Source organism: Dromiciops gliroides, chromosome 1, assembly GCF_019393635.1.
Source record: "Dromiciops gliroides isolate mDroGli1 chromosome 1, mDroGli1.pri, whole genome shotgun sequence".
Taxonomy (NCBI): domain Eukaryota; kingdom Metazoa; phylum Chordata; class Mammalia; order Microbiotheria; family Microbiotheriidae; genus Dromiciops; species Dromiciops gliroides.
The window spans coordinates 34,553,505-34,580,210 of NC_057861.1; the positions used below are offsets into that span (position 1 = coordinate 34,553,505).

A 26,706-nucleotide genomic window follows, 5' to 3' on the forward strand; every position below is an offset into this window, starting at 1 on the left:
GTGTAGGCCCTCCTCCACCCACCCCCCAGTTCCCCAATTATATATGAATAGGGGTCCTGCAGCACTCCCTTCCAACTCAGACAGTCTTTGATCCCAGACTCCACCTAGGCCCAGTCAGCTGCAGCTGTGCCACCAACATACGCTATAGAAGGCAAACTTTCCTTATCTGCAAAGTGGGTAGATTCCTCCCCAGGAGCATCTGAAGATCCTACATGGAATTAGGAGCCTGCAGGAACACTCGGAGTTGTCTAAAACCAATCTTAGGTCAGCCCTGGCCCCGTCCTTGGGGAAGGAAGGAGAGGAGGGGCAAACCAGCACTCCCAAGGACGGGGAAGATTTCAAGGCTCCTGATAGCTGCCCTCCTCACTCCTATCCCCTCTGCGTAACTGGTGACCTCATCCCGAACATCTGCATTGCTAGAAGCCCTTGTGGGGTGCTCTTTCCTCATCCCCTGCTACATGTCCCTGGACATCACCATCTTCCTCCGGATACCATCCCGCCAACAGAGAGGAGGCCCCTCCCATTAACCCCACCGGGCTGACGGCCCACTGGGTACTCGGGAGGCCCCAGTCAGTGGCGGCAGCCTTCAGTAATTCCCACTCTGTGATAAGCCATGAGGACAAAGAGCAGCTTTCAAAGGCTTGGGCTCAAAGTCTCTCCAATTTTCTACCCATCCCAGTCAGTAATGACCTTCCCCTTTGGACCTCACCCAGCCTGCTGTTTTAAAACGTTCTCATGTGTTTGTCATGTAATGTAGAATGGTAACATTTACAGGTTGACAGAGCACTTTGCATAGAGCGCCAGGCTTGTGAGTCAGGAAGACCCCAGGTTCAAATCCAGCCTTGAACATTTCCTGGCTGTGTGATCCTGGGCAGGTCATTTCATCTCTCTGCCTCAGTCTCCTCATTAGTAAACCAGGGATAGGGCGGCTAGGTGGCGCAGTGGATAGAGCACTGGCCCTGGAGTCGGGAGCACCTGAGTTCAAATCCGGCCTCAGACACTTGACACTTACTAGCTGTGTGACCCTGGGCAAGTCACTTAACCCCCATTGCCCCACAAAAATTTTTTTAAATAAAATAAATAAATAAATAAAAATAAAAGTAAACCAGGGATAATAATAGCACCTGCTTCCCAGAGTTGTTGTAAGGATCAAATGAGATAATCTTTGTAAAGCGCAGCACATAATGTCTGGCACATAGTAGGTGTTATATAAATGCTTATTTTCTCCCCTGTACCCCCCCACCATGTAAACAGCTTTTGTTCAGTCATTGTTCACTCATGTCTGACTTCACAACCCCATTTGGGGTCTTCTTGACAAAGATACTAGAGTAGTTTTCCATTCCTTCTCTGGCTCATTTTTACAGATGAGGAAACTGAGGCAAACAGGGTGAAGTGATTTGCCCACAGTCACACAACTAGGAAGTGTCTGAGGCTGGATTTGAACTCATGAGGATACATCTTCATGACTCCAGGTTCTAACCACTATACCACCTAGCTGCCCACGTCTAGCACATAAGTGCTTAAAAGACTGACCTATTGTATCATAGATTTTAGAGCCGGAAGCAACCTTGGAGTTAACTGAGTCCAACCCTCTTATTTTACAGAGGAAGAAACTGAGGCACAGAAGTTAAATGACTTAGCTATGGTGACACAGCATCTGATGTGGATTTGAACCCACATCTTTGAGAAAGCAAAGCCACTTTTCTATCTGCTACACACCAGAGGTGTCAAATGTTGTCTACCAACACTCCCAAATGAAAACCAGGTTAAGATGTAATTGGGAGGAGCAGCTAGGTGGCGCAATGGATAGAGCACAGGCCCTGGAGTCAGGAGGACCTGAGTTCAAATTTGGCCTCAGACACTTAACACTTACTAGCTGTGTGACCCTGGGCAAGTCACTTAACCCCAATTGCCTCAAAAAAACCCAAAAACCAAAACCAAAACAAAAAAAAAAAAGATGTAATTGGAAAATACTTAACAAAATAAATAAAATACAGTAAGAAACAAATAATGTTAATATGTGGTTTTCCCAGGCACCTTCATGGTCAGTTTAATGGCTGTAGTTTCTATTTGAGTGGGATGCCACCACTACACTCCGCACCTCCCCTTCAGGCAGGCTGGTGAAATCTGTGGACCCCTTCATGTCTTTAAATGCATAAAATTAAATACACAGAATTAAAGGGGAAACAATTAATTTGAAATAGCTATAAAAAAAACAACCTAGTTCCTGGGCCCCTGGTCAAAATCCCCTATGTTAAATGAAGCCCTTTCCAGCTCTGAATTTATGATCTGAGGATGGTCCGCTCACCCTCACCCTCCCAGGAGTTCCAGGCCTTTGAGAGAAAATTTGATAAGAGTTGATAGAAACAGGTCACTCTAGGAAGGGGGTACTAGAGAAAGGTCGGAGACAAGCAATGGAAGCAGGCCTGAGAGATTGAGGCTGCAGACGTTTCACAATTAGGACACTGCTTGACCTAAATTCTCCAGCTGCCAGGGTCTGGCCCAACGTCCGCGCTCTCCAGATAACAAGAGTGACTTGGATTTGCCAAAGAAACAGCAAAAGCCCCAAAAAAAGGGATGAAGGGGGAGCGACACACCCCCAGTCCCGCTCCCTGATGGAGGGGAGGAGACAGTTTCCACACTCCCAGGAATAGCTGACTGGCTACTGGAGCCTTCCCACCAAGGGCCAGCGGTCTGGGATGGAGTCTCCACCCCCCTACCTTCCCCCGGGCCTCTGTCGAGTGTGCCTGCCCCATCAGGCTGGCAAGGAAGGCAGGGAAGGGAATACAAACATGAGAGTCTGTGAACAGGCTAAGAGGGATTAGGGTTCCTCAGGCTTAGAGGCCTGGGAGGCCCAGGCAACCCATGACAGAGGGAGGAACAGATGGGCTCACCTACACTCCAAGCAAGAAGTTATCCTGAAAAAGACATCCCAGCTATTGTCTAAGGACCAAACTATCGGGCAAGAACATCAACCCCACCCCACCCCCAAAAAAATGATTAGATGTAAGAAATTCCTCATGAAAAAAAGACTCCTTCAGGTTCGGTTTTTTCCCCTCCTGTCTCTAGCCCAGTAAATGCCTCTTGGAAACCCCACCAGGAATCACAGAGCAGGAATGGCCTTTGAGGACACCTAGTCTCCAGCTTCTTAAACTGAGGGTCTGGACCCCAAAGGGGGTCACGTTACTGAATGTGGGGGCCGCGAACATATTGACAACAGTAAAAGGTTATGTATACCTATTTTATATACCGATATACCTGGGGGCCCAGAAAAATTTCTTAGTGAAAAGGGGTAGAGAGTAGAAACAGTTTAAGAAGTCCTGCCGGGGCGGCTAGGTGGCACAGTGGATAGAGCACCGGCCCTGGAGTCAGGAGTACCTGAGTTCAAATCCGGCCTGAGACACTTAACACTTACTAGCTGTGTGACCCTGGGCAAGTCACTTAACCCCAATTGCCTCACTAAAAAAAAAAAAAAGAAGAAGAAGCCCTGCCAACCCTCTCATTTTATAGAGGGGGAAACTGAGGCCCAGAGAGACTGAAAAGCACCTTTACAAATAACTCATCTCATCCTCATGACAACTCTGGGAAGCAGGCAGTTTTAATATCCGTATTTTACAGTTGAGGAAACTGAGACAAACAAAGGTTAAGTGACTTGCCCAGGGTCACACTGCTAAGTATGTTGAAGAAGGATTTGAACTCACCACCAGATGGAGATAGGATGTAGCTGCCATAAGATCCACCCATTTAGTCCCAGACTAGCCAGTCTGCAGACAGCTTAGTAAAGGACCAAGTTTTCCTTTGTCTAAGGTCAAGGAGCGGGCTCCCTCCACAGCCCACTGAGATTCAGGGCCCTGTAGAATCCAGCTTCAGACATTTAGTAGCTAGGTGACCCTAGGCAAGTCACTTTACCTCTGCTTGCCTCAGTTTCCTCATTTGTAAAATGGGGGTAATCACAACACCTGCCTCGCAAGGTGGTTGTGAGAATCAAATGGATCATATTTGTAGTGCTTAGCACAGTGCCTGGCACATAGTAGGTACTATGTTGTTATTAATAATATCAGTATAGGGGCAGCTAGGTGGCGTAGTGGATAAAGCATTGGCCCAGGATTCAGGAAGACCTGAGTTCAAATCTGGCCTCAGACACTTAACACTTACTAGCTGTGTGACCCTGAGCAAGTCACTTAACCCCAATTGCCTCACCAAAAAACAAAACAAAAACAAAACAAAATAATATCAATATATATTATATCAATGATATATGAATCTATTTATATAATATGATATAACCATAACAATATTCATTTAAAATAGCTGTTGTTATTATTGTTAACTCTCCCCCAAAGACAGTATCTTAGTGCCCTTTCCCCCATCTATATGCTGGAGATTGGGGAATCTTACACCCTCCCCTTGAGTAGTCCCACCAAGGATGCCAAGGCCTAGTGTTTAGGAAGGACACAGCCCCAGCTTATGCCTTTTATTTCCCCGCAACATCGTCTAGCCAGTTGGCCCTTTGCCGTTCCCCCAAACTCTCCAATCTACGGGCTGTCTCCATGCGTATGCTAACAGGCCAACCCCATGCCTAGAATGCCTTCCTTCCTCTTTCCCCTCTGCCATTTTGAATTCTGAAGCTTCCTTCGAGGCTTGGCACGGGAAGCTAAGGTGACTTACCTGGCGTCGTAAGGTTAGGAAGTATCCATTTCAAGATCTGAACCCAGGTCTCCCTGACTCCAAGTCCAGGGCCTTATTGCACCATTCCAGCCAACATGCTTCCCACTTGGGATAGGAGAGCTACTGTGTAGAGAACACTTGGGTACGGGTCAAGTTCAAAAGAGTCTGCCTCATGTCTCCCACATGACATCCTTGAAGTCCTGCTACGATCCTACCTTCTACAGGAAACCGTTCCCAATCCCTGTTAACCCTAGTACCTTCGCTCTGGGATTATCTCCTAGCAATGTCTTGTATGTCCATACTTGTTTACATGCTGCATCCCTCATTAGACTATAAGCCCCTCGAGGGCAGGGATGGTCATTGTCTCCTAGGAATTTAGCACAATGCCTGGCACACAGTGGACACTTCATAAATGCTTGCTGACTGACTAAATAAGACAACGCCCCTGCCCTCACCAAAAGTTTAATTGGGGGGGGGGGTGGAGACTGCACAAAGCAGACAACCAGATTTTTTTTTGTCCACACCTGTGATTTCATTGGCATAAGATGTTTCACCAACGTAAACAGGAGCCTGGTCTGCAATTTAAGATGTTGGAGAGCAGCCTGAGGACATTGAGACAGTTAAGTGACCAGTCCAGGGTCACACAGCCAGTATATGTCTGAGGAGGAACTGGATGCACCCTGGTCTTCCTGATTCTAGGTCCAGTTCTCCATCCACTACACCACACAGCCGCTAGGATTTGAACCCAGGTGCTCTGGACCCCAGGGCTCTTTCCACCAAACAACCTCATCGTTATTGTTCAGTCGTTTCAGTCCTGTCCTACTCTCTGTAGCCCATTCGGGGTTTTCTTGGCAGGGATACTGGAGTGATTTGCCATTTCCTCCTCCAGTTCATTTTACAGATAGGGAAACTGAGGCAAATAGAGTTAAATGACTTGTCCAGGACAACCTCATCACTCTTCCTTATAATAAGGATATTAATAATGGATTTTTATGTTTTAAAGTTTGCAAAACTTGTTACATCTGCTCTCATTTGAGCCCACCACACACACACACACACACACACACACACACACAAACTCTGTGAAATAGGAACCACCTACCCCCTCGTCTTAAACACAGGACACTCTCAGTGTGGCAGCTCCCTCAGTGTGGCAATGGAGACCCCAGTGAGTAAGGGGCTCACTTATGATCATACCAGTGCTTCAGGTTTTCCTGACTCCACACTCCAACATTACTGATTTACTGCCCCCATTGTACGGATAGGGAAACTGAGACCTGAGCCCCCCCCCCAATGTAGCGAGTTGCCCTGGACACAGAGCTAACGGGATCTGAGACTAGGCCTTCCCGTCTCCAAATCTGGCATTTCACCTAATGCCTAAAATAAGCACATGAGGCAGTTGCAAAACAATTCCAATACATTGTGACAGCCATGTCAGGAGGAGCTGCCAGGGATCTGGACTCTTTGGTTCAAATCCAGGCCTAAGCACTGGGTAACATGTATGTGACCCAAGACAAATTACTTCATACCTCCCTCTGGGTGCTCCGGTGCATATTACAGGCTCTGTTTGTTCACCTATAAAATGGGAATGACAGGGTTAAGAGCAGTATCACCCACCTCACCAAGGGGGTGATGAAGACACCTTGTAAATATATGTAAATGTGAGTTGTCTTTTTGTGAAGTCTGAGGGAAGAAGAAGAATATTGACAGAAGGGTAAGGGAGAAGAGAGAGAAAGAGACGAAGTAGGCATCACTTGAATCAGGCTTTGAAGAAAAGTAGGAATTTAACAAAGGCAAGAGGTAAAGGAACGGCCAGGGGTCACGGTAGAGAGTGCCCTGGGTCTAGTATGAGGAAGATCCAAGTTCAAATCTGACCTTGAATACTTACTAGCTGTGTGACCTTGGGCAAGTCACAACCGCTTCCTGCCTCTGTTTCCTCATCCTATAAAATGGACGTAATAATAGCTACTATTAGAATGGCTGTTATGAGGATCAAATGAGAAAATATTTGTCAAGCACTCAACACAATGTCTGGCACATGTAAACCTTTCTTTCCTTCCTCTATTACTGTGAGCAAAAATGGGAGGATATATATTTAGAGGACAGAAACTAATCCAGTCTGGTTGAAGGGTATAATATGCAAAAGGAAAAAAAAAAATGTAAGATAAGGGCAGAGAAACGGGAAGCTACCAAGATTCATGAGTGCCTTGGATCGCAATCACAGGACACACAAGGTAACAGAGAGCTCACTGAAGATTCTAAACACAGGAGTGACCATGACCAGATCTATGCCTTTATAAAGTAAATTATTCTGGTAGTGGAAGGAGGGGTGGGTTTGAAAGGAGAAGCAATAAAGGCAAAAAAAGCAAAAGCAGGCAACTGTGTTTGGAATTGTGGCCCCTCCAAAAAAAAAATCCCTTTGAGAAAAGGGGAAAGGGCCTATTTATACAAAAAATATGGCTGTTTTTATGCTGACAAAGAATTGGAAACCAAGGGAATACTTTCAGCGGGAGAACGGCTGAACAAGCCATGATCATGATGGAACAGTATTGTGCTATAAGAAATGATGAGCAGGATGGTTTCAGAAAAACCCAGGAAGACTTACACAAACTGAGGTGGAATGAAGTGAGCAGAACCAGCAGATCAAGTACACAGTCAAAGCAATATTGTTCAATGGTCAACTGTGAAAGACTTAGCTATTCTGACCAAGATGATGACCCAAGACAATTCCAAGGGACCCATGATGAAAAATGCTATCCACTCCAGTGATAGAATTGATCAAATCTGAGTAAAGATTGATGCATACTTTTTTTTAACCTTCTTTGTGTTTCTTGTTTGTGTATGTGTGCATTCTTTTGCAATACATCTAAGATGGACCTATGTTTTACATGACTTCACATATATAATCGATATCATATTGATTGCCTTCTTATAGGGTGGAGAGGAAGGAGGGAAAGAATTTGGAACTCAAAATTTTTTAAATGAAAGTTTAAAAAATGTTACATGTAATTGGGAAATACACACACACACATATCCCTTTGATTCAGCAATACCACTAAGTATACAAACCAAAGAGATAAGACAGAAAGGATTCACATGTACAAAAATATTTGTAGTAGCGGGTTTTTTTTTATGTAGCAAAGAACTGAAAACAATGAGAATACCAGGACAAATTATGATGTATGAATGTAATAAATTATTACTATATCACAAGAAATAGTGAAAGGGAAAAGGGATTCAGAGAAACCAGGGACAATTTGTATGAACTGATGAATGCTCATGAGCAGAACCAACAATTTACACAGTAGCAACAACAATGTCATAAAGACAAATAACTTTGAAAGATTGGTCAATATCATGTCCAATCAGGATTCCTAGCTGTTACTCCATCTCCAGACTCCAGGCATTTTCTTGGACTGTCCTCCATGACTGGAAGGCCCTCCCTCCTCAGGTTTACCTCCTTAATTGCTGGCTTCCTTCAAGTGCCAGGTAAAATCCTACAAGAAGCCTTTTCAATCCATCTTAATTATAGCACTGTCCCTCTGTTGATTGTCTCTAATTTATACTGTCAATACCTTGTTTGTACATAGCTGTGTTTAAAAAATGGCTGTTTGCAGGCTGTCTCCCCCATTAAATTATAAACTCTTTGATAACAGGGGCTAGGTTTTTAGTTGGGTTTTTTTTTTTTGGTTGGTTGGTTGGTTGGGTTTTTGCCTTTCTTTGTATCCCCAGTGCTTACCTACAGAGTAGATACTTAATAAATGTTCAATGACTGACAGCTCCAGGAGACTGATAATAAATTGCTTCCCATTTCTTGCCCTAGAGGTGAGAGACTCAAGGTACAGATTGAAACCTACAGCCTCAGATACAGTCAATATTGCACAACTCTAAGGGAAGTCTTGTCTGGAGGTTGAAGTGGGGGGCAGGAGGGTATGACAGTGACATCCAAGAAAAGAAGAGACTGTTAGAATCAACTACCTGGATGGTGCTAAACAGAAAAGAGGGGATTGATTTAAGAACAGTCTGTGGAGGCGTAGTTGACAAGGTCTTAGAAATTAATCAGATAAGATTAGTGTGGGAAAGAGGAGAATCCAAGGTAACCCTGGAGGTTCTGGCCATGAGACCATGAGAGTGGGGCCTCGGCAAAGAGAGATAAAAGTAGCTACTTAGGGGGCAGGAGCATCAGTGGGTCTCACAGGCAGAGAGATGGCAGAAGAGAGATTGGGATTAAAGATACAGCTTTCCAAGTCAGTCACCTGCACAGGTGAAAGGTGAAGACGGAGGGATGGGATTGCCCAAGAAGGGCAAATGCCATCCCTTACAAGAAAGAGAGGGAGGTAAGCTGCAATACAGAGTAAAGAACAATGGCCCCAGGGTAAGGGGGCCTGGGTTCAAATTCTACCTAGCCAAACTTCTGAGGTTTCTTTCTTTGTTTTCCTTTTCATAACACGAGAAAATTGGCAGGGCTTCTTTAACTTTTTCCACTCAATCCCCTTTTTTGTCTGAGAAATGTTTACTATATAGGTATGAAAAATAGGTACATATAACCTTTTACTGGTGCAAGTTTTTCATGACCCCCACATTCAGTTACGTGACCCACAGTTTAAGAAGCCAGGGACTAGATGACCCAAGGTCCCATCTAACTTGGGTTTACTGAGGCCAAGGAAAATATATAAATTCTTCATGAATCTCTTCAGAGGGTATATGCATTTTGGGGGGCAGGGCAATGAGGGTTAAGTGACTTGCCCAGGGTCACACAGCTAGTAAGTGCCAAGTGTCCAAGGCTGGATTTGAACTCAGGACCTCCTGACTCCAGGGCCAGTGCTTTATCCACTATGCTACCTGGCTGCCCCTGCATTTTTTTAAAAAAGAAATTACAGTCAAAGGTAAAAAAGAAAATCTGTCAAGATCCAAAAGGAATGTACCTTTGAAGAATGCAAGAGAGAGGTATTGGAGGGGCAGCTAGAAATTTTGGGGGTAAAAATGGGGCTTCTTCCCTAGAAAGCTCACACTACTGGTCTCTACATCTCCTGAGGAGTCTGGAAGGGTAAAAATCCAAGTGATTCCTCTCCCCAAACTGAAAATACAATAACTATGAAAATGCATCTCCCTCCCTTCTTTGCAAAGGTGGGAGGCCATGGGTACAGAATGCTCCATACCCTGTTGGCTGATACATTAGTTAATTTTGCTCAACTGCCCTCCTTCCTTTCTTTTATTCTTTGCTAAAAAGAGTTGATTCAGTGAGGAAGGGGCCTCCTGGGAAATGAGCACCATGTAAAAACAAAAGATTTCTTAAAAATTTTTTTAGTTATTTTATTTTTAACATATGAATAAAATCTTTCTCTTCCTTTTAAATATATAATAAAGTTATTGGAGGAAGTTCTCTATTTTCCCCTTTTTCCCGCCATGGTCATCACCACCAACCTTGGAGATAACAGGCCTCCCCCACCCCCACCCCGGGCTTGCCCTTCCTTCTTAGCCAGTCCCACATGTTAAGGTGGTTTCCCTGCACCAAAGGAATCCCATGACTACAAAGGCTGACCAGAGACCACGTGCATAACCTGATACTCAACACAAAAGTGAGAAGCCAGACAGAAAAACCACATGTGGCAGTTCTGGTTAAGGCCTAGGCCCTTGGGGCATAAGAGTTGCATCACACCCTCAGCTGAGACATGGAGCCAGGGCTCATTCCTTTCTTCACCAACTTCAAGGGTTCTTCTGAGCTTTTCTAGCCAGTCCGGGACAAACTACAGGAGTCAGTGGGGGAAAAAGGCGGACAGGAAGGCGAGTCGCTGACTCCCAGTGGTTCCCTGCCTCTTCCCCCTCCCCTCAATGGAAATGTTGCCCACAAACATCACTCCTCTCTACCTAAACACCAAGAGCCAGAATTCAGGATACCCAAACCCAACTATTTAGCTATTTATTTTACTTTCTCTCTCAATGGCCTCAGAGGTCATGGGGGTATAGAAAGAAACGGCTGTATGAAACGAGTCTAAAAAGTTCAGAATTCTTGGAGCTGGACGGGGTAAACCAAGGATGGGGAAAGTCCTGAAGGGGATGGAGAAGGTAAATGCCAATGATAGCCCTGTAGTACTTGAATAAGAGAGATTAAGGAGTGCTCTTAAGTCCCATCTAGCAAGCTTTCATCCCCCCTCTTGTGTTGGTACCATGATCCTCACAGACAGAACCAGCTATGGGCCAAGCCTCCGTGGGCCAAGGAAACTTTAGAAAGGATTCAGGGGCAGCTAGGTGGTGCAGTGGATAAAGTACCAGCCCTGGATTCAGGAGGACCTGAGTTCAAATCCAGCCTCAGACACTTGACACACTAGCTGTGTGACCCTGGGCAAGTCACTTAACCCCAATTGCCTCACCAAAAAAAAAAAAAAAAAAAAAGTCATAGGATATTGGTATTGGAAGAGACCTTGGATGGGATACCAGGTACCATGTATTCCAACCTGTCACCCAGGGATGGGCTACATGACCTGTGAGCTCCCTTCCAGCTCTGTGATGCTGTGAGGAGGGGACACAATCCCACAGAAGGGACCTGAGGGATGTCACAGAGAAAGAGAGCCATTGGCAATGGGGTAAGAGAAGGGAAAAGGAAGGAGAGTCCCATCCCACAAGACTAAAGGTCCTAGACAGATGTCTGTACTATCTTACGTGGTGATTTTATCAGCTTCCCATGGATTTAATTATCATCACAGTGCAGGTGATTCTCAGACCTACTTATCTAGTCCTGACCTCTCTCCTACTCTGGGGACTGGAATATCTGCCTGCTTGTTGGTCATCTCAAACTGGACTGACACATCCAAAACTGAACTCATTGTCTTTTCTCCCCAGAACCCTTCCCTCTTCCTAATGTTCTTGTCACTGCTATCCCTCCCAGCCACCCAGGTCTGCAGCCTTCACATCATTCTTGACATCTCACTTTCTCTCCCTCCCCATACTGAATCTGTTGCCAAGACCATAGCTCCATACCATCTCTTCTTCTGTCCTCTGACACTGTGCCCAGGGCAGGCCCTCATTATCTCACACCTGGACTATTATAATAGCCCCTGGTAGGTGTGCCTACCTCAAGTCTCTCCCCACATGCGTCCATCCTCCCACTCGGCTGGCAAAGTGACCTTCCTTTGTGCCTGGATCTGCCCATCTCACTCACGCCCCCAACTCAATAAAGCAGTGCCTCTTTTATCACCTCCAGAATAAAATATAAAATTCCATTCAGAGTTCTGAGCCCTGCTCCTCCCACCTTCAGACTCTTCTTACACCTTTCACACATACACCCACGCCCTGCAATCCAGTGACACTGGCCTCTTGGCTCTCCCTTACTTGAGCTACTTCAATCTCCAGACCCAAACACTTTCCCCAGCGGTCCTCCATGCCCTGTTTCTGGCTTTCATGGATTTCTTTAAAGCCTCGCTAAAATTTCACCTTTTAGAGGAAGTCTTTCCTGATCTCTCTTCATTCCACTGCTTTCCCTTGCTGATTATTTCTAGGTTTTTCTGTCTATACTTTGCCCGTAGTTATTTGCTTGCTATCTCTCCCATTAGATTGTAAGCTACTTTAGGGGAGGAATGGTCTTTTACTTTCTTTGTATCTCTCAGCACTTAGTACAGTGCCTATCACATAATGAACATTGGGGGGGGGGGGAATGAGGGTTAGGTGACTTGCCCAGGGTAAGTGTCAAGTAAGTGGCAAGTGCCTGAGACTGGACTTGTACTCAGGTCCTCCTGAATCCAGGGCCAGTGCTTTATCCACTGTGCCACCTATCTGCACCCTCATAATGAACATTTAATAAATGTTTACTGACTGCCATCCTTCATTCTTCTTCCATCTGTGCTTACGACTGACTTCACTATCTTGCTTCAGCAGCCCCCTCACCTTAGAATACCCCTAATCCCCTGGAATCCCTTCACTCCTCTGCCCCTATGCCGCCCTTCTCCCATGGGTCTGTTCTTCCTGGGACTTCCACTTTGAGAAAGGGCTCCAGCACTTGGTCAATGCTTAATAAATGCTTCTTGTCGTTGACCTGAGAAGAGTCTTTAAAATGTACCAATAGGGTCCCATAAACTGTTAATGCCTATATAATACCATCTTTTGCTATTCTGTCTGAGAATGAAAGTCATAGTAGATAAGCATTGGAACTTATATCAGCAGAAATCCTGGCTAGCCCTGTGACCCTGGACAAGTCACCTAACCTCTGTGAGGATACATTCCCTCATCTGCTCTGATTAGCCAGTGTGCTCAGGACTGGGGGCAGCAGTGGGGAGGGGGGTGCCCCAGTGAGCCAAATTATTAGATTCTAGGAATGACTAGGAGTCAGCTCACCACTGAAAAATCTTTCTAAAGTGTATCCATCTCCTTTCCTACCTTGCTGACCACAATTTATTAGCAACAATTTTTGATTCATTCTTTGGTGACTCTAGGGCCCCATCAGACTAGTAGAAGCGAGAGATTATCTAGTAAGGGTAAGAGGGAGAGGGAACAGCTAAATAGCAATGGTGGCCCACAAAGGGGCACCGAAGACAACCTGACTGTAGCCAGAGGAAGCTCCGCCATCTTCCCAGGGTAATGGGGCAGAAAACTTCCCGGGCCTTGCCAAACATGGCAGCCAATGGTAATCTCCCCCCAGCACAAACAGTTCTCCCAGGAGTAATCTGGAACACACCTGCAAAGATTGTGAATTCTCACAAGAGAAACCCAAGACCTTTTAAGTTACTGGGAGAATTTCCATCAATAATACCAACTGAAGTTAAGGGCTTAAAAAAAAAAAAAGGCAGATTGGTAAAACAAAGAGCTGGCTTCAATCTCAAGACACCTGGGGAGTCAGGTCATCTCTGACCACAGACCACCTAAGTTATATTCTTAGTCAACAAAATCAACTAAGGGTACAGAACAGCTTCCAATCACTTGGGACAAGAATTCCCTCCCCTCCCAAGAGCCCCACTCCAATGAAGTCCCAGATTTAGGCCCCAATCCTCCCCCTCTTCAAAACAACACAACAAAAACAATGAAAACCTTTCACTGAGATATGGTAAAATTACATCACTGTTTCTGGTGATGTGCCAATCAAAATCCACCAGGAAGAGACCGAGAAATTTGATTTAAAATAACTACAGATGAGGAACAGCTAGGTGGCGCAGTGGATAGAGCACTGGCCCTGGATTCAGGAGGACCTGAGTTCAAATCTAATCTCAGACACTTGATACTTACTAGCTGTGTGACCCTGGGCAAGTCACTTAACCCCAATTGCCTCACCAAAAACAAAAAAACAAAATAACTACAGATGGTATAAAATAGTTGGGAATCTACCTACCAAGATACATAAGGGAACTATATGTACACAATTACAAAACACTCTTCACACAAAAAGACAGGTGAAATTATTAAGAGAAATTTTCATTGTTCATGGGTAGTCCAGACCAATACAATAAAAATGACAGTATTACCTAAATGTACTTATTCAGTGCTATACCAATCAAAAAAACCAACAGATTACTTTATAGATCTATAGAATGTGTTTAATAATAATAGCAAATATTTATATAGTGTTTACTATGTGCCAGGCACTGTGCTAAGCACCTTACAATTATTATCTCATTTGATCTGCACAACAGCCCTGGGAGGTAGATGCTGTTATTATCTCCATCTTTCAGATGAGAAAACTGATGCAAATAGAAGTTAAGTGACTTGCCCAGGGTCACACAGCTAGTAAATTCCTGATGCCATATCTGAACTCAGGTCTTCCTGATTCCAATCCCAGCTGCTCTATCCATTGTGCCAACTATCTGCTCCTTTAATTAAAAGAAACAGTATATAAGGGAATAAGTAATATTTTATATTTTAAATATATATACTAAGGGGGCAGCTAGGTGGTGCAGTGGATAAAGCGCTAGCCCTGGATTCAGGAGGACCTGAGTTCAAATCTGACCTTAGATGCTTGACACTTACTAGCTGTGTAACCCTGGGCTTAACCCCCATTGCCCTGCAAAAAACAAAAAAATTATATATATATATATATATATATATATATATATATATATATATATATATATATATATATATATATACTAAAAGCTCCATATAGACTAAGATGTTTATAATAGCACTTTTTGTCCTAGCAAAGAACTGGAAACAAAGGTAAATGCCCATTGGTTGGGGAAATGGCTAAACCAAGGGTTTTTAACTCTTCTTATATCCTAGACACCTTTGGCAATCTGGTCAATGAGAGGGATCCCTTCTCACAATCATGTTTTTTAATGCTTGAAATAAAATAGCCAATGATAATAAATATATTAAATAACCAATTAAAATAAAAACTTATTAAACTTTATATGATATCATACATTAACATTTAATACATATTATTATGTAATGTTATATATTGTAGTTATTGATTTTTTAAAAACAAGTTCACAGGTCCCACCAGTTTTAAGAAGCCCTGAGCTAAACAGAACTGTGCTACATGAATATAACAGAACATTACTCCACTATAGTAATACAGAAACAACGAATATGATGCGTATAGAGAACCATGGGAACATATACGTGGAGAATTTCCTCCTTATGAGAATGGTAACACATGGGAATTTCTCACATTCTAATGTGAAAAGCATCTAAGAATGGGCCCAGAGAATGTAGAGCGGTAAAAATAGGAGTAAAGATTGACGGGACAAAAATTGAAGCAAGTTTATCGTCGGAGTAAACTAGAGAACAAGGAAAAAAAATCGATGAGGAACTCATCACAATCCCGTCATAGAGACGCAATGCCAGACCACTGGGGAACTCCAAAAAAGTACCATTTAGAAGTATACTGGAGATTCCACAGCTAGATGCTGACAAACTGATGATTTCTTGCCTTGTCTTAATGATCGTGTCGCCCTCCAAGATAATTGAGGGGAATGACTAATGTGGAAATTGTTTTCACCAACAAGCAAGAGGGGGTTATTTGAGCAAGAATGATGGGAATTTGAGGATGGGGTGGAGGGAAGGGAAGTGACCATTTCATCTTGGAATTTATGAAGGAGAAAAGTATCATATGACATGTGCTACTAGACTTCAGGGGCAGCTAGGTGGCATGGTGAATAGCGCCTGGGGTCAGGAAGACCTGAGTTCAAATCCAGCCTCAGACACTTACTAGGTGGGTGACCCTGGGCAAGTCACTTAACCTTGTTTGCCTCAGTTTCCTGTAAAATGAGCTGGAGAAGGAAATGGCAAACCACTACAGTGTCTTTGCCAAGAAAACCCCAAATGGGGGTCCAGAAGAGTCAGACACAACTGATGGAGAGAGAGGTGTTTTGTTTTGTTTTGAAAGCAATTAGCTTGCGGGGGGGGGGGGGGGGGGGGGGGGGGACGACACAGCTAGGTGGCCCAGTGGATAAAGCACCAGCCCTGGATTCAGGAGGACCTGAGTTCAAATCTGGTCTCAGACACTTGGTACTTATTAACTGTGTGACCTTGGGCAAGTCACTTAACCCTCATTGGCCCACCCCCCCAAAAAAAAAAAAAGCAATTAGCCTGGCATGATCTTGTAAGGATAGTTATGAAAAGTACTAGACTGCAAACCAAGCAAAGGCTGGTTTCGAGCACTAAGCATCTTGGGATGGGGTGTTTGGGGTAGACGGAAATGATAATAATTGGATGGTTGAGGCAAAATTGAGCTCCCCAACTCTTCTTGTTTCTGCATAGGAGAATAACCTTTGGACTGAAAAGGGGAGGGAGAAGAAATGCAGATCAGAAACTGAAAGCCAAAGAGATGCAAGAGCACCTCAGTGCCCTGGAGTTCAAATCCGTGGGACAAGATCAACAGTCACTCCAAGGCACTGATCAATCAGCTGTTAAGGCTGTTAAAGTACAGTTGCTAATCTTTGTTTAGATTGCACAAGAGGAGAGAGAATGTTTTCCAGGACTAAAGAAGGGTAAATGTCCCCATTAAAAAAAAAAAAAAGTCAGCAAACTCCAGGCCAGGAAGCTTGCCTTGGCAAAATGATACAACATATTATTAAATAGGTGGCTAGTTAAGGAAGAAAGAGGTGATCACCAAGAGCCAGCACGGCCTCACCCAAGAACAGGTCAAAACAGAGTAACCACAGCTTCCCTTTTGGACACTGGATAAAGACAATTGTAGAGATAAAATTTACCTGAATTTTAGAAGGGGAACCCCAACATTTATGTTTTGGTTTTGGTTTTTAAGATGGGCAATGAGGGTTAAGTGACTTGCCCAGGGTCACACAACTCGTAAGTGTCAAGTGTCTGAGGCCACATTTGAACCCAGGTCCTCCTGAATCCAGGGCCGGTGCTTTATCCACTGTGCCACCTAGCTGCCCCCAACCCCAACATTTATGGAAGGCCAAGTACAAAGAAAGGTAAAAGACAGTCCCTTGCCCTAATTGAGCTTCCAGTCTAATGAGGAGACAATATGAAAACAAGGTATAGACAGAATAAACTGTTCCTTGAGAACAGGGCCCATCTTTTACCTTTCTTTGCACCCTCAGCACTAAGCACAATGCCTGGCACAGAGTAGGCCCTTAATAAATTTTTATGGGCTGATTATTCCTCTTAGCCAATGAAGGCTAAATTAGTAACAATACACAAAAGTCACGGCAGCAGATTTAGCTTGATTTAAGGAAAAAGAAATAGATAAAATGTTATAATTAGTTATTCAAAAATAACTGGGGGGCATCTAGGTGGCACAGTGGATAGAGCACCAGCCCTGGATTCAGGAGTACCTGAGTTCAAATCCAGCCTCAGACACTTGACACTTACTAGCTGTGTGGCCCTGGGCAAGTCACTTAACCCCAATTGCCTCACTAAAACAAAACAAAAAAATAACTGGACCTTAGGGTTATCAGGGTGGCTTTGGTGATAGCAGCACCCTCTCTACAGCCCACCTAGCCCACATGCCCCAGTGTTTGCCCCAGCGCCTTGAGCCTTCAAGCTATCGCCAGTACCTGACCTAGGGTCAGCCTCACCCTTGGGCCCTTCCTGCCCCCAAGCTGTCCTCTTCCATCCCGAAACACCTCCCTCCTCACTCCTGCCCCAAGCAGTTGCCTAAGGCCAATGCATTTAACTAGTTCTCATGGGGAAAGAATATTTGGATTGGCTGGGGCCTTCTTCTGCAGGCAAGTATAGGCAATAGAGAGCTTGAGGACCCAGGATCATTGAGGCGTAGATGCAATCTTTAGGGTTGAAATCATCCCAATTTTCTTATCCTGAAAGCCCCCTTTTCCAGCCTTCTCTCATGGGAGAAAGCACGCCTGAAGCACACTGGAGAAAGAAATCATCTTTATGGGCACTGAAGAGCCCCCTCTGGGCAGGAGGAGCAGAAGGTTTTATGGTCCATATATAAGAAAAAAGCCCATCTCCCCCCAGGAGGCCACGTTCAGTCTTGTTGGCTCCTGATGGCATGATCGGACCCAGATGAAGCTGCCTTACTCCTATTTAATTGAAGACCCTTTCTTCCCTAGTCAGATAAGTCCCATCATTCAGAGGATTTTTTTTTTTTAGATTTGACTAGATGACCACTTGGGGCAGTTAGGTGGCACCATAGTGCATAGAGCACTGGACCTAGAGTCAGGAAGACTTATCTACCCAAGTTCAAATCCCATCTCAGCACTGACTAGCTGTGTGGCCATGGGCAAGTTACTTAGCCCTGTTTGCCTCAGTCTCTTCAACTGTAAAATGAGCTGGAGAAGGAAATGGCAAACCACTCCAGTTATCTCTTCCAAAAAAAAAAAACCCAAATGGGCTCATGAAGAGTTGGACATGACTGAAAAAGACTGAACAACAAGATGACTATCTATTCTTTAAACTGAGATTCTGTGATGCTATAGTAACTCTATAAAACTAGTTAAACAGGGGCAGTTAGGTGGCGCAGTGGATAAAGCACCAGCCCTGGATTCAGGAGGACCTGAGTTCAAATCCGACCTCAGACACTCACTAGCTGTGTGACCCTGGGCAAGTCACTTTATCCTCATTGCCCCACCAAAAAACAAAACAAAACTATTTAAACAAAACTTATCAGTAATGCGGAGCTCACTTCTAAGAGAAGATATGCCCATTAATGTTTGTGAAACACAGCCTTTTGTGCATCAACTGAGGGATTAGATTTCCCACACAATTCATGATGAGTCCCACTTGAAATCAGCCAGACTTGTCATACCATAGTAGCACAAATTTAAAGCCCAAAGCAGTTTCCCCTGGGTTACACAGCTAATAAGTGTATGAGGCAGAATTCGAACACAACTCTTTTTCCCCCTCTTTTTTTAGGGGCAGGGCAATGAGAGTTAAGTGACTTGCCCAGGGTCACACAGCTAGTAAGAGTCAAGGGTCTGAGACCGGATTTGAATTCAGGTCCTCCCTGAATCCAGGGCCAGTGCTCTATCCACTGCACCACCAAGCTGCCCCCAAACACAGCTCTTTCTGACTCCCAAGTCCAGTACCTAACCATGGTACCAATTTGACTGAATATTAATCATCTACTGGGCAGCTAGGTGGCACAGTGAATGGAGTGCCCAGCCTGGAGTCAGGAAGATCCAAGTTCAAATATGGCCTCAGACACTTACTAGCTGTGTGACCCTGGGCAAGTCACTTAACCCCGTTTGCCCCAGTTTCCTCATCTGTAAAATGAACTAGAGAAGGAAACAAAAAACTGCTCCAGTATCTCTGCCCAAGAAAACTCCAAAAAGGGGTCACAAAGAATCAGACACAACTAAAAAATGACTAAACAACATCTACCATGTACCAGGCACTGTGCTAAGTATTGGGAATACAAAAAGAGGCAAAAAGACAGTGCATGCCCTCGAAGAGCTTACAATCTAATGACCTTTATATCACCCTTGCTGGCTTTTTTTTGTAAGCATTTACTAAGGGAGTAAAGTAAGTACAGTTCGTGCAAACATTCCCCCAGAAGCTTGAGGCCTGCTTTCCCACAAATATACACAGACTCCAGAGTAAGAATGAGCTCAGAGAACAATGGCAATGAGGCCCCAGTGTAGAAAACCCAAAGGGACAATGGAGAAACTCCCAACAACCTATCACAAAAGGTCAAACTCCCCCAAGTAGCTTCCTCCTTCCTGGTATATACATTTCTCTATCTAGCCATGTCTGTTTGGCCTCAGGGTATCTCTGCCAGGTTCCAGCTGGATGCATTTTCTTCTTCTGGGTCTTCTCTCCAATGATATGGTCAATGGTGATTGATGGGAAGAGAGAACCCAGGAAGGAGAAAAAAAATAGAAACTCTTCTTCCCTGTACAAGCAACTGGGGGCGGGGGGCCGAAATGGGAGTCTACCACTACACAGGCCCACTGCGGAAATTCCTCCAGCCATTGAAAGACCCCAGAAATATGGCTAGCCTAATTGGTTAACCAATTGTTTTATTGATCTAATTATACCTAACCCCAGGTATTGCTGTGGAGTTCTTAAGGGGAGTGGGACATGGGGAGGGGGGGAGTCCATGAACTTGTTTTTAACTTTTGATAACTTTTAAGTTTTTTTGTTTTGTTTTGTTGTGGGTTTTTTTTTTTTTTTGCGGGGCAATGGGGGTTAAGTGACTTGCCCAGGGTCACACAGCTAGTGTCCAGGGCTGGTGCTCTATCCACTGTGCCACCTAGATGCCCCCAACTTTTAAGTTTTGATATATATATATTGCAATGTAATCAATTTTCCTTATAAATCTCTGTATTTTATTTTATGCATTTAACAACTGTATTTTGGGAAAGAGTCCATAGGTTTTTTCAGACTGCCAAACAGGTTAAAAACCTGATAATAAAGACTATCTTGTTTACACATTGATAACTCCATTAAGTCCTTATATGGATTACATTAGTTGAGATGGGGGGGGGGGCAGAGATACAGAATCTTCCATCATGAGAAAAAAACAGAACGCTCCTCTGAGACTCTGTGGGTCCCCTCCCTAGTCTATAAAAAGGTAAATACACATAGACTTACATGTGTGTATATATAGGTCCATACAAAGCAGCCAAAGAGCTCATGGGGGCGTGGGGGTGGGGGAACAGAACCAAAATAAACTAGACACTAAAAATAAACTCAAGTCATTCAAGACTGGGTTTGGAATAAATGTGAAGTCCTCAGGTGGGAGGACTGGGAAGTTAGATAGCTTAGGAGAAAGAAGAAAAACAAATCACCAGAAATGGCCTTAATTATACTCCAAAAAATTCTGGTCTTTCATGCCACCAACCAAAGAGCTGGGAGGATCCTGGGAATGTCAGATGACCCAACACCAGGAGCCAGAAGGCCCAGCCGGTCAGCCTAACTCCAATAGGATCTTACTGGCCCGCCATGATGTGACATAGCAGACTCCACAGACAAAGTGCAATCCAGGTCTAAGAAAGCAGTGGGTTGGCCCACCATCAAAGGATGAGAGGGTGGGGAGGAAGAAGAAGGAGCTCTGCTTAAAAGACCTACAATTTAAACACCCCCTGGTCCCAAAACACTAGAAATGGGAAGGACAGATCACAAGACAGGCACAGGACTCTGCACATTCTTCCCCATTACTGTGTGTTCTGTGAATTCAATTCAAGACAAGCAAGATTTAAGGAACACCTGTCCCGTGTGTGCCCCCACGAGGGAGTGGGCTGCCTGTTACAGATACAAAGCCTAAAATCAGCAAACCATGACCACAGGGTCTACTCCAGCCCACGACACCAGCATTTTTTTTTTAATGTAAAAAGCCATTCCTAGCTCTGTGGGTAAAGAGCCCCGGTCTGTCCACCCCAGCTTATAAGAATAAAACTAGTCCCTATCTTGAAATGCTATTGGGGGAGACAGCACCCATGCAGGTAAGGGTCACTGTTGCAGGTTATGCGTAAACTAACATGGGTCACCCAAAAGCAGCTCTGAGGAAGTCATGAACAGACAAATCTGGAATTCTGTCCATCACTTTCTTTTTTTTTTTTTTTTTTTTTGGTGAGGCAACTGGGGTTAAGTGACTTGCCCAGGGTCACACAGCTAGTAAGTGTTAAGTGTCTGAGGCTGGATTTGAACTCAGGTCCTCCTGACTCCAGGGCCGGTGCTCCATCCACTGCGCCACCTAGCTGCCCCTAGTCCATCACTTTCACAAGGAGGCTGCATGTGCTCCTCTCATCTGAGAGAGACAGAGGGATGCTAGGCTAGAATGATATGTCTCCTTCTAAATATTGATGGCTTAAGGGAATGATTTTTTTTTAGGTTCATGAAGCTTAAATAAAAAGCTTTAAATCATTTTTTAAAAATAAAATTAAGGGGCAGCTAGGTGGCACAGTGGATAGAGCACTGGCCCTGGATTCAGGAGGACCTGAGTTCAAATCCGGCCCTAGACACTTGACACATACTAGCTGTGTGACCTTGGGTAAGTCACTTAACCCTCATTGCCCCCCCCCAAAAAAGAATTAATATATTTTATATAAATAAATAAAAATATACTTTTTTTTTTGCAGGGCAATGGGGGTTAAGTGACTTGCCCAGGGTCACACAGCTAGTAAGTGTCAAGTGTCTGAGGCTGGATTTGAACTCAGGTACTCCTGAATCCAGGGCCAGTGCTCTATCCACTGCGCCACCTAGCCACCCCTTTTTATTTTTTTAAAGAGCTTTAAATAAAGCTTTAAAAATAAATAAATGAGAAAGGTTCCCCAAACCTACATCTGAAGGTGACAGGAATTTAGCAGTAGAGACATCACTCACTCCACCACAAACACACCAGGCTAGAAGCCCAGGTTATATAAGGAAATGAAAAATAACTTGCAGATGGAAAGTGAGAAGACCGAAAGGGGGAGGAGGGGAGAGTAGAGACACTCAAGGAAATAAGAGATAAGGAAGGTGGCAACTGTCTTCCAGGCACCGAGTACGAATGCCCACGAAGAGCGGTGAGAGCTGAATTGCAACTTCGTAGAAGAGTCTGTAGGTCTCTTTGGAAGACACAAAGGCTACACAAAAGGAAAGAATATAAGATAAGGCTGAAGAGAGAGACTGTGGAACGCTTTAAATGTCAGCTCAGGAGGTGTATTTTATCCTAGAGTTTGGGTTATGGGGGACCATATATGGGGGTCTGTGAAATCTTTTTTAAATACTTGGATATCTGTATTTACATATGGTTGATTTCCTTTGTGATCCAATGCATTTCATGCATTTGAAAACATGAATCTGGTGGGGCAGCTAGGTGGCGCAGTGGATAAAGCACCAGCCCTGGATTCAGGAGGACCTGAGTTCAAATCCAGCCTCAGACACTTGACACTTACTAGCTGTGTGACCCTGGGCAAGTCACTTAACCCCAATTGCCTCACCAAAAAAAAAAAAAAAATCAATCTGGGAAAGGTTTTGTTGGCTTCACCGGATTATTGCCAAAGGAAATTAGAAAAATTAGCTTTCCTAGAGGTAATGGGGGACATAAAGAAAAGAGGTATAGGTAGAAACCTCTCTTTGCCTTTGAAAGTAAAGGGCAGGGGGCAGCTAGATGGCGCAGTGGTTAAGGCACCGGCCCTGGATTCAGGAGTACCTGAGTTCAAATCCGGCCTCAGACACTTAACACTTACTAGCTGTGTGACCCTGGGCAAGTCACTTAACCCCCATTGCCCCGCAAAAAAAAAAAAAAAAAAAAAAAAAGAAAGTAAAGGGCAAATTGGGTCCTTCTAATAGCTGTGGAAACTGTAACCAGTGCTCTTTCGCTATGGAAAGACCTGTGGAAATCAGCTAAATCAGAGGTCAATAAACCATGGCCAAATTCGGACTACCGCCTATTTTTGTACGACCCTTAAGTTAAGCATGGTATTTTGTGGTACGTGACCATATAGTTTAGGCTAAATGCCCAACAGAAGGGTAAAAACCATGCTCAGCTCATGGGGTTGTACAAAAAGGCCTACACAACCATATTCTGCCAACCCCTGATTTAAACCAACTTCCTCATTATGTAGAAGAGGAAATTGAAGTCTAGAGAGGAGATTAGTAGCCAAGTGAAGAAACAGGATTGGAACTCAAGTCTTCTCTATCCAAACCAGACTCCATTCTTCACTGTGCCACAAAGTTATTCCTTCATTTTCCGGATGGGGAAGATGGAGCCCCAGAACAGAGAAACCGTTCACCCATGCAAGTTAGCAGGTGGGCACCCTTGGAGGAGCCATCAGTATGCTCTGTTACCTTTCCGTCTACCTCATGGAATTTGGGGGAGCCCATTCCCAGTCATGTGTGACTAAGCACTCTGTACCATTTAAGGATAATTTTTTTTTTTCCCAATTGGCTGTAGAGGTGGAAAAACTGACCATTTAGGATTTACTACAGCAGAAGGAGCTACTCAGCAAAGAGGACACATTCTTCACATTCTTTCCTTTTCAACTTCAAGCGAGGCAGGACTGCTGGGAGCTATACCCAGTCAAGTAGGGAAGGGGCAATGGTCTTGTCTCCAATCTGGCCAAGGTGGCTTGAAGTCCATGGGGGCTATTTCTGTCTTGTTTGTTCCTTCTTTCTCAGAACGTAAGGCATATTAGAATTCATCAAGGGAAGTGTCCAATGACCTTGTGAGTCCAGGAGAACCAAAGGTCCCATCAGTGTTGAATGGGTTGAGGGTGGGGGTGGTGAGGGTTTGAAAGTAAACAGTGTCCAGAGTGATAGTGACCACAGCAGGAGTGGAGAGATTATTGACCATGGGAAGACAATGAATGTCAGGGATTAAGATCCCTTAAAAATCTTCAGTTACGGGGGCAGCTAGGTGGCACAGTGAATAAAGCACCAGACCTGGATTCAGGAGGACCTGAGTTCAAATCTGGCCTCAGACACTTGACACTTACTAGCTGTGTGATCCTAGGCAAGTCACTTAACCATCATTGCCCTGCAAAAAAATAAATTTTTTAAAAATCAACAGTTACAGACTCAGAAATATGGACCCTGGGTCAGCTACGTGGCGCAGTGGATAAAGCACCAGCCCTGGATTCATGAGTACCTGGGTTCAAATCTGGCATCAGACACTTGACACTTATTAGCTGTGTGACCCTGGGCAAGTCACTTAACCCCCATTGCCCGGCAAAAAACAAACAAAAAAGAAATATGGACCCTAGGATACTAACTGGGATGCCCATCCATTAAGAACAGAAAGAGAACTTGGTAACGATTACACAAAGGAAAAAAGGACCCTCACAGCCCTCCTCCCCATGAATTATCTGCACATGTACTTCACCACCTATTTACTATAAATGTGAGCTCAAGCTCGCGCGCTCTCTCTCTCTCTCTCCCCAGGGACTTTGTGCATGCAAGAATGGTGGGTCCCTGGTTTTAGGGAGGAATGTTTCATACCAACTTTGCTATACCTTCTTCAGCTAATTATAATGATCACAATTATAATTAAAATAATAGCTAGCTTTATATAATGCTTAATGGTTTGCAAATTGCTTTATAAATATTATCTCATTTTATCCTCATAATCCTGGAATAGAGGAGGTGCTATCAGTATTCCTGTTTTTACAGGTAAGGAAACCGAGGCAAACTCAGGTTTTGTTTTTTGTTTTTTTAAGGTCACACAGCTACCTAGTGTCTGAGTCAGATTTAACCTCAGGGCTTTTTGACTCCAATCCCATCACTGTCTCCCTAGCTGCCTACTCTTCCTACAATGCCATTTTAGTCAATGTCTTTGCTTTGGGTAGTAGTGTTTTCAGGCTCACTCCTGACTCAAATTGGTGGAATTAATGAAGTCTTCCAGTTGACTGTTGATGAGAAGCCCACTAGTTGGGTTCAAGAGTAGCAGTTATCTATACCTAGAAACCAGTGTTGAAGTAGGCAGCCTCACCTTCTGGAGATCCCAACCTGTGACTTCAAGTCTCTGGCTGGGAGAGATGCTATGTGTAAAATAGAGTTAATATCAATTACACCAACCTACCTTTCAAAGCTGTTGTGAGGATCTCATCATAGCAGTAGCCACAGCTGACATTTGCAGAACATTTTAAAGTAGCCTCTAAGAATCCTACACTAGGGGGCGGCTAGGTGGCACAGTGGATAAAGCAGCGGCCCTGGATTCAGGAGGACCTGAGTTCAAATCCAGACACTTGACACTTACTAGCTGTGCCACCCTGGGCAAGTCACTTAATCCTCATTGCCCCACCAAAAAAAAATAAAATAATCATAATCATACACTAGAAAAATCACACTGACTCAGGAGACTGAGGACCAGGCTTTACATCCATCCATCCAATAAACATTTTTAAGTGCCTACTAAGTGCCAAACACTGTGGATACAAAAAGAGGCAAAAGATTGATATCACACCTCTGACACTTAGCACTTATTCCTCATTACTTGGATAAATTCTTTAACCTCCCTCAGGGTTAAGTTCTCAATTTCTTCATCTTTAAAACAAGGGGGTTGGCCTAGGTGACCTCCAAAGTGTCTTCCAACCCCAGTGCCATAATCCTCAATCTTTTGCCAAGTGCTTCCCATGTTATCTCATTGAGCTTTGTAAACCATAAAATACTATATAATATAAACTACATAACATAATATAAACCATAAAATGCTATATAATTAAGACCATCTACTAAGGCACACATAAATGTATAAAGAGCTACATTCAGGCAGCCAGGTGGCACAGCGGATAAAGCACCAGCCCTGGATTCAGGAGGACCTGTGTTCAAATCCAGCCTCAGACACTTGACACTTACTAACTGTGTGACCCTCATTGCCCTGCAAGGAGGAGAAGAGCTACATTCTCTTTCTTTCTTTTCTTTTTTTTTTCTGGTGAGGCAATTGGGGTTAAGTGACTTGCCCAGGGTCACACAGCTAGTAAGTGTCAAGTGTCTGAGGCTGGATTTGAACTCAGGTCCTCCTGACTCCAGGGCTAGTGCTCTATCCGCCGCACCACCTAGCTGCCCCCTACATTCTAAGTAGAAGTATTTATGGAGACCAAAAAAAAAAGTTACAAACACATTAAGGACAGAAATATTGAAGAGAGAAGAAAAGAGATGCTTTGACAAGCATTACATCTTGGGAAATCATTACATGCTCAAAAAGACTAAGTCTCCAAAAACATCTTGAAGGTGAGATCCCATCTATGTGAGCCCAGATTA

The 26,706-nt window shown here is 44.1% G+C and overlaps 1 protein-coding gene across 1 annotated transcript in view; it reads right to left on the reverse strand.

The window, feature by feature from the left end:
* SCARB1 (scavenger receptor class B member 1) overlaps positions 1 to 26,706 on the reverse strand; it is a 112,146-nt gene that overhangs the window by 74,474 nt on the left and 10,966 nt on the right.